The sequence below is a fragment of the Phascolarctos cinereus genome, unplaced genomic scaffold (assembly GCF_003287225.1).
Source record: "Phascolarctos cinereus isolate Bilbo 61053 unplaced genomic scaffold, phaCin_HiC Scaffold_2;HRSCAF=192, whole genome shotgun sequence".
NCBI classification, from domain to species: Eukaryota; Metazoa; Chordata; class Mammalia; order Diprotodontia; family Phascolarctidae; genus Phascolarctos; species Phascolarctos cinereus.
Window position 1 is genome coordinate 315193595 of NW_027555625.1, and position 9826 is coordinate 315203420.

A 9826-nucleotide genomic window follows, 5' to 3' on the forward strand; every position below is an offset into this window, starting at 1 on the left:
TTTGCCTAGGCTCACACATCCAGTAAGGGTCTGAGGCCAGATTTGAACTGAGGAAGAGAAGTCTTCTTGACTCCAGACCTGGCATTCTGTCTGCCCATTTCATTCTATTACTCTTGTCTGTATCCCTTTGCAAATCATCCATGGGGCCCACTCAATACTCTAGGGACTTTACTTAAGCTCTCTTCATATTATATAGGCTGTCCATCTGTTAGATCTCACCTTTGCTGCATATCTGGTCCACTTGCTTTTCTTGTCATATATTTCTTTGGTGACATTGTTCTTGTACAACAGATAAAAATGTGCTGCAGTCAATTGAAGCCCACTGTATGTTTCTCCATTGCTTCTTTTTTTTTTTTTTAGGTAATTGGGGTTAAGTGGCTTGGCCAGGGTCACACAGGTAGTAAGTGTCAAGTGTTTGGTCTGAGGCTGGATTTAAACTCAGGTCCTCCTGACTCCAGGGTCAGTGCTCTATCCAATGTGCCACCTAGCTGCCCCTCTCCATTTCCTTTTGTGTAACCACAATTTTGAGTTCTTGGAAGCTGTGGTATGTTATGATTCATATCCATATAACATCACTGGGAGAATGTTGGTGTTTAACATATTGGTTTTTCTTTCAGGGAAAGTTTGAGGATGCTGAAGTGTTGAACAATTTCCAAATACAATGCAGCCCACTCTCTTCTTCCTATTCAATTCTAGGTCTAGCTCATTGTTCTATACAGTATTGGTGAGCTGATGGTTTTTATAGTATAATTTATTAGGCACATTCATTAAAAATGTTTTATTGCTACATTTTGTCTTTACATCTCAGTCATTTCTGGCAGAGGGAAAACCCTCCCCCAACCCCTAGACTGAACTCTCCTTTGTGGAAAAGAGTAATGATTAAGCAAAAATATCCGATACAATGATTTTATCTGGCAATGTATACATAGCATTCTGTCTAAATCTTTCTTCTAATCCCAGCTGAAGTCGCATCTTCACTAGGAACTCCCAACTCCTCTTAACGCGTGTCTTCCCTCTGCTGATTATCTCTAATTTATCATATATGTGATATATATTATATATATATATATATATATATATATATATATATATATATATATATATATATCATGACGTGTGTGTGTGTGTGTGTGTGTGTGTGTGTGTGTGTGTGTGTGTGTGTAATCTACTGATAGAGTGCTGGGTCTGGAGTCAGAATTACCTGAGTTCAAATCCAGCCTCAGACACTTACTTAGCTGTGTGACCCTGGGCAAGCCACTTAATCCTATCTGCCTCAGTTCCTCACCTGTAAAATGAGCTGGAGAAGGAAATGGCAAGCCACTCTACTATCTTTTCCAAGAAAACCCCAAATGAGTTCACAAGGTTTCAGATACAACTAAAATGACTGAGTAGTAAGAACACTCACTCTCTGTCTCTCTCTCTCTCCCTGTCTCTGTCTCTCCCTCTCTCTCCCCCTCTCTCCCTCTCCCTCTCCCTCTCCCTCTCTCTCTCTCTCTCTCTCTCTCTCTCTCTCTCTCTCTCTCTCTCCCTCCCTCTCTCTCTCCCCCTCCCTCTCCCTCTCCCCCTCCCCCTCCCTCTCCCTCTTTCTCTCCCCCTCCCTCTCTCTCTCCCCCCATAGCTTGTTTATACATAGTTGTCTCCCCCATAAGACTGTGAGCTCCCTGAGGCCAGGGACTATCTTTTGCCCTTCTTTGCGTCCCCAGAACCTACCTCAGTGCCTAGCACATAGTAGGTGCTATATAAATACTTATTATCTTTCCTTTCCCTTCCAGTGCCTGGCACATTGTAGGCACTTAATAAATAAATGCTAATGACTGTCTGACTACCTAGGAGTCCCTCATCTCTCTGCCATGAGGAGGAAGACATATTTCATTATCTGTTCTCTAGGACCTTTACTGGTTTCTCATTAACTTTTCTGTTACTGTTGATTGCGCCACATCCTCCTAGTTACTCAGGCCTACCACCACAGAGTTATACTTAACTTAGTGATATTTTATTTATCTTGTCTTCTTCATTAAGTATATTGTCCTTTTGATTTGCTTATTTCACTGAGCACCAATTCACGAAAATCTTGCTATGTTTCCCTGAATTCCTCATATTTGTCATTCCTTATTGCACAATAGCATTTCCTTACATACCTTTAGCATACATTTAGCATAGCTTTTTCAATTATTCCCCAAATTATGTGTACTCACTTTGTTTCTAGTTCTTGGTTATCAAAAAGAGAACCACTATGAATATTTTTCTACATACTAGACTATTGTTCTTATCTTTGACTTCTCAGAGTGAATCTTTGGGTAAAAGAACACAGACAGTTTACTCACTTTTCTCACGTAATTCCGAATTGTTATCTAAAAAGTTAGGCTGATTTGTAGCTCTTGCCACCAATTCTTATTGTCTCTGTCTTGTCCCATATAGGCCACATCAGGACTCTTGCAATAGTCTTTCAGCTAGTCTCCCTGCCTCTCATCTATTTTCCCACCTGCCCCCCAAATGCAGTCCATTCTCTGCTCTAATAGATTTTTTTAAAAAATATAGGTCTGACCATGTCATCGATCTATCCAACAGACTCTAATGGTTCTCTATTGCTTTCAGGATAAAATTTAAATTTTTCTGTTTAGTTTTCAAAGCCCTTTGCAAGCTGAGCCCTTCCTACCTTTCCAGTCTTCTTATAGTTTACTCTCCTCCACAGACCCTATAATCCAATGACACTGACCTCCTTGCTGCTCCTCACGTAAGATATGCCATCTCCCTGCTTTGTACATTTTCACTGCACAAAGTGCACAGAATGCTCTCCTTGTTCATCTCTGCCTTCTGACTTTTCTGCCTTCCATCCAGTCTCAGCTAAGGTCCCACCTTCTGAAAGAAGCCTTTCCTGATCTCTCAATTCTAGCGACTTCCCTCTGTTGATCATCTCCAGCTTATCCTATATATAGTTTGTTTGTGCATAGCTATTCACAAGTAGTCTCCCCCGTTGCATTGTGAATTTCTTGAAAGCAGGGTCTATCTTTTGCCTTTCTTTGTATCCCCTAGCACAGTGCAAGCACAGGTACCTAGTAGGTGCTTACTAAATGCTTGTTGACTTGGATTTGACTTGACACCCTTTAAAGAATTCCCCGCCTCATTCAGAAGGTCTACAGTAGTTCAGGGTTTGAGGCAATTAGCACGATCCCAAATAAGAAAGTCTAGAAGACCTCACCATCTAGTGGGGAATCTCTCTTCCATTTGGATCAAAAGTACAAGGTGTGAGTCAGCAGTTTTTTAGGGAAGATAGCAAAGTAATCTCATCCATTTCCCTGCCCCTATATAGGACTATGCCAAAGTCAATTCTAAAGATTTTTGGAGAAATGTATCCTACCTAATTAGGTATTTGAGGCTTTTCCCATCCAATTATATAATAGAAATTAATTTTTTTTTCTTGCCATATTACTGAACTTCATTTCTTCAGTTGAGTGAACCCCTTTTGGAGGATTTTCAGGAGGACATCTACCATAATCATACTGGATAAAGGCATAGATGTGCTATGATTTGCATCTTTGAGGACTGTCCACAACATGGACACCCCAGATCCATTGGAGTGCCCAAATTCCTAAGATACAGCAGCCTAGCAGATACTACTGGCTTCCACTTCACTGTGTGTCACATGTGACTCTAAAGATAGAGTCACATGATCCTTGTACCCTAATTACTTACCTCAAGGGCCTTAATTACTCTTGAATAGATATCATAAGCTCTTTAGATGATAGGAATTCTAACAGGCCAACATCATTTTCTGGATCACATAAAGAGTAGTTTTTCTCCCTGGGAATCTAGTTTTGTTCTTTCCAGGAATTATACTGAGTCATGTGGGGACATGGAAAACTGCTTTGTTTTTGTTTAGGTTTTGTACTTTTTTAGTTACACCAGGAATACTCCTTCCTCATTTCTGCTCCCTAATTTCCCTGGATTCCTTCAAATTCCAGCTAAAATCCCATCTTCTAACAGAAGCCTTTCTTGATTCCTCTTAATTCGGGGTCCTTTCCTCTATTGATTATCTCCCATTTATTCAGTATATATCTTATTTGTATATACTTGTTTTCAGTTGGTCTCCCTCACTAGATAGTGAGCTTATTGAGGGCAGGGACTATCTTTTGCTTTTCTTTGTATCTTTAGCACTTCACTCAGTGTCTGGCACATATAGGTGCTTAATAAATGCTTATTGCCTGACTACTGGGAATAATATAATTATAGTGTGTGAGAAAGAACCTTAGAGCAGAGAACATCAGACCTGAGAGCATTAACAAAATGTTAGAATATAGATCATTGGAACATCCAATGTCAACTCTTAGAGGGCCCTTAGAAGACAGAATGTCAGAATTTGAAAAGCCATTAATAATTGCATGGCTCAATGCCCTCTTTTTTTTTTCTTTAGTGAGGCAATTGGGGTTAAGCGACTTGCCCAGGATCACATAGCTAGTAAATGTCAAGTGTCTGAGGTTGGATTTGAATCAATGCCCTCATTTTATAAAATACAAATAGATAGTATTTCTTTTTACAGGAAGGGTTGTTTCATTTTTGTATTTGTGTCCCCAGTGCTCAGCACTGTGCCTAGAATAAATAGGTACTTAATAAATGTTTACTAATTGATTGATAGACAAGAAAACAGAGTTTCATCAGTTGTATAATATAACTTGTCATTCCGTCTCTATCAAGAAGAAAACTACAATTTTGCCACAGGTAATGACTAAGGATGACTCAAGGAAATAAGTCATGATTCATTTCCTAGAGAAAGATGAAAAGAAACTGTGATAGGTATGTAATTTTTACTATTTTTTTTTATTCATACACCAAATCCTAATACTACCAGTCCTTCAAAGTTCACTTTGAATTCCACCCTTTTTTGCAAAAATTTTTCAGACCATTCTGATCCTCAGTGACCTTTCTCTTTTCTGTTTCTGAGTCCTCCTACCAATTTATGCATTTAATCCCTTTCTTTCTTCCATTTCTATCTAGTTGTTTGATAGAGGAAGGAGGTTATAGAAGAAAGACTGAATATGGAGGTCAGTGAACTGCTTAGGTGTATTGCCTTTTTAAAAAATTATACTTTATTTTTAACATTCTTTTTTTTTGCATTTTTAGTTCCAAATTCTCTCCCCACCCCTTCCAGCCCCTCTTTCACCTCTTGAGAAGGCAAGCAATATGATATCGATTATACAAGTGAAGTCATGCAAAACATATTTCCATATTGGCCTTGTTGCAAAAACAAAAACAAAAAACAAAAAAACCCAGAAAAATGAAGTGAAAAGAGTATGCTTCAATCTACACTCAGAGTTCATCAGTTCTCTCTTTGGAGGTGGATAGCAGTTTTCATCATGAGGCCTTTGGCATTGTCTTGGATCATTGCATTAATTAGAGTCTAGTGGCTCTACTTTGAGGAAGTCACTTCCCTTCTCTGGCCCTCAGTTTCCTCAGCTGTCAAATGGGACTAATAATACCCATCTGGTCTCTCTCACTGGGCTTTTGTGAGGTGATAGAATGAATGAGAAAACAGGGCTTTGTACTTGATAAATGTGACACACAAATGGAAGGGTTTTTTTTTTTATCATTATTCATGCCTCCCCAATAAGATTGTAATCTCTCTCCAGTCTTCTAGCTTGGTGCTAAGTAAGAATTATAGATCATTTACCTGTGGTACTTAATAGTTAATAAAACCCTTTTCCCTCTATGCACAGGTGAGACAGGTATTAGTGGTATTATTATTCCTGTTTCAAAGATGAAGAGGTAAGTGACTTCCACAAGGTCACACAACTATAGGCAGCATACCCAGGACTCCAAACCAGGTCTTGCTTCTTGCACTTTTTCTCCTAGTCCTCCGTTCCCCTCTTTGAAAGTGCTTTTTACATTTTTATTGAATTAAAAGGTTAGAGTGGGGTAAAGTGAAAGAAACAGAAAACTACAAAGCTAAGAAGATTCTTGTCATAAATCTATGACGCTGGACAAGCCATTTCCTTTCTGTAAGCCTCAGTTTTCTACATGTATAAAAAGAAAGAAAGAAAGAGTAGATTAGAGGGTCTCAGGAAGGCTTGAATTCAAATCCTAGCTCAGACATTTACCAGCTGTATCACCCAGGGCAAGTTACTTCACCTCTATTTACCTTAGTTTCCTCATCTGTAAAATGGGGATAGTAATAACCTACTTACCAAGGTTGTTATGACGATCAAATGAGGTAGCATAGCTTTACAAACTTTAAATGAGCTAGCTTCTATTATCTAAGATCCTTCTGGCTCTGACATTATAATTTCTCATTCTCTGTTGATATCAGTTGATAGAAACTGATAAAAGAAGATGAGATTTTTACCTTTAGATTAGAAGCTAAAAGTTGATCCTTTCTAGGACTTCAATGTTTCTAGTTGGGCAGTGGCTAAGATAATTTTAGCTAATTAACACAGATTTTGATATGGAAAAACCTTAACAATTGGTGCTATCAGAAAGGAAGAAAGAGTTTCCTCCTTAGGTCTTGAATTCCCTATCTCTAGAGGTCTTCAAAAGATAGAATTTGGAAGAAGCTGGAGAGGAGTTTAATGCTTCAGGATGGACTAGGTGATTTCTGAGGTCCATTTCAATTCAGAGAATCTATGAGTCTATGACAAGGGATCTCTAAGGTTGTATAAGAACAGAGGGAGACTAGAGAATAGTGTGGAATTGAAGGTGTGATGTATTGGGGTAAAACTGAGGAACAAAGAGTGACGTAAAAAGCATTTATTAAGTGCCTACCAAGTGTCAGGCATTGTGCTAAGCCTTTACAAATATTATCTCAAAGTAGATATAGGAGGAGTAAGGAATAGGGAGCGATAGAAAGATAAGATTATGATCATGTAAAGGAGATTTAACGTAATATTAACCTCATCTGATAAATAAGGAAATTGAAGCAATGGAGGCAATGTGGTGCAGTAGAAAGAGCTCTGGAATCAGAGAAGGCAGAGGGCCTGGATTTGAATCCTTCCTTTGCTACTTACTATTTCTCTGACCTCAGGCAGTCAGCTAACAGGCAAGTATTGAACATGTTATTGTTGCTATTGCTGAGTCGTTTACGTGAAGTCTGACTCTTTGTGACCCTATTTGGGGTTTTCTTGGCAAAGATACTGGAGGGTTTGCCTTTTCTTTCTCCAGCTCATTTTACCTATGAGGAAATGGAGGCAGACAGGGTTAAGTGACTTGCCCAGGGTTACACAGCTAGGAAGTGTCTGAGGCCAGATTTGAACTGAAGATGAATCTTTATGACTCCAAGTCTGGCATTCTGTCTACTGTGCCACCTAGCTGCCCCTATTAAGCACTTACTAGTGACCATTTTGTATCCTTGGATTTGTATTCCCAGCTCTTATCACAGTGGCTGACACATAGATCAGGTAGGCAGATAGAGCATACAAAGAAAGGCAAAAACATCATCCCTGCTCCAGAGGAACACGTGCTATAATGACAACATGCAAATACTCATGTGTATGCTAAATGTGTATAGTGTAAATGAACTGTAATTTCAGAGGGAAGAGACTTGGGGTGGAGCAGGTGAGTGGAGGAACCTAGAAAGACCTTATGCAGAAACTGGGATTTGAGCCGGGTCTTGGAGAAAGCTAGGAAACTTCATCTTTTGGGGCCTCAGTATCTCATCTGTAAAATAAGAGACTTCAAATAGATAACCTCTAAAGTCCCTCATATCTCTCAATCTATGATCCTCTGACACTCAGAGAGATTAAGCGACTTGCCAAGCATCATGGCTTGGAGCAGGATTTGAACGTAAATCTTCATGGCTCCCAACCTAGCAACGTATTTTTAATCTCATACTTCCTCTTCTACTACAGTATACCAGTCACCACATATCAGTTGGGCACCTGGAAATCAGGAATATGTGAAAAAGAGCTTAAAAGGAATGGAGTGAATCCCTGAAACACTTACCTAGTTAGCTAGGTGGCAGAGTATGGAGGCAGAATGTTGCATACGCTTGTCCCATGTAGTTAGACATCATCACTGCTAGTTTTTCATAGCTATTTTTCGTTGTTACCAGACCTATGGTGGGGAAGAGTGTGTATGGGAAACAACTGGTATAAAGAAAACAAAAGGTATCAGTAAAAAAAAAAAGTTTTAATTTTTAATTTTTTTAAAAAAAGAGCTTTGGGCTAGAATTCAAAGATAGATTTATATTTCAGCTCAATTGATTCACTACATAATTATGGCGGAATCATATCACCTCTCTGAGCTTCAGTTTTCTCATCTGTCAAATGGAGGTAATAATGCCTATATTACCTATATTACAACGATGCCTGTGATTATCTTCCTAACCCACTGCTATGATTATTATGATTATGGCAATGTCACTCTTCTACTCAAAAATTTCTGGTGGCTTTCTACACACTGCCTATGTAATAAGGCATAATCTCAAGACTCTGGCATTCAACCTATATCCAAGCTAACTGTCCAGCCTTATCTTGTAACTCTCCTTCACATGGCCTATGATCTGTCAAAACTGGGCTATTTCCTACTCCCAGTTCTCCTTATGTCTTCTCCCCTCTCCATAGAAACTAAATCTCCATCTGTTCAATTCAATAAGTATTGCTTAAGCCTTACTATGAGCCAAGCACTCTGCTAGGTAGTGGGAACACAAAGATAAAACCAAAATGATACCTGCCCTCTGAGCTTAATGTCTCCTGGAGGGATACAAGCTAATACAGAGAAGTTAATACAAAATACATGGCAAATACAAAGTAACTGCCAGGAATACTAACAATTGGGAGGAGAAAGGTCTTATGTTGGAGGTGGCACTTGAGCTAAGCCTTGAAGGAAAATCTCTTCCTTTAAAGGCCACCTCTGGGGCCTATCAATCAGTAAACATAGTGCCTTTTGTATGCCAGGCTCAGTACTAGGAGTTTGGGTCTAAAGACAAAAAAGGAAACAATCCTTGTGCTAAGGGAGCCGACATTCATGTGGTGAGATAAATTTAGAGTCACAGAGTATCAGGATTCAAATCCTGGTCTTGCCATTTATTGCTTAGATGACATTGAGCAAGTCCATTCTCTCTGGGTCTCCATTTCCTTTTCTGTAAAATGAGGGCTTTAAGAAATGGCAACAAGCATTTATTAAGCACTTACTGTGTGCCAGGCACTGGGCTAAGTTCTGAGGATACAAAGAAAGGCCAAAATGAGGTCTTTTCATTTTAAAATTTATAATCCTAAGAAGTCTTTCTTGACCATTAGGGACTATAAAATGCCAACTTTTGTTATTTTTGTGTCTTCCAAGTTTCATATTCTATGTTTCTATAACTAGATAGATATTCTTTAAGGTCAGGATACCATTAAGCTATTCGCAAAAGAATAAGTGCAAAAAAAGAAAGAAAGAAAGAAAAAAGAAGGGTCTTTAGTTCCCAAACCATAAATGTTCTTTGCTGGAAGAATGCCCTCCTCAATTTGGGGCATGAGTTTGTTTCTTTCAAATTCTGGCCTCCTATTCCATTACCTTGAATATCTGCTTAACTGAATCCTTTCAGATGCACATGGTCCCCACTTCCCTCATTAAGGTGATTATAAATTGAATAGGTAGAAAAATGAATGATTATAATGTCTGTAATGCAAATTGATGGATATTTGAAAAGCCTAGTCTTCAGCTAGGGTTTACCCACATCCTGCTTCTGTTGATATGATCAACAAATTTTGAAATTACCCCAAACAAGACCTGATCTACCTTGCTGGTGGCCATGCAATTTGGTACAAGCTTTCTGGAAGCAATTTGCCTATACTAGCTACACCAAAATGGGTCAAGATTTGGACCATTCATTCATTCAGTTCTCAAATATCTCATC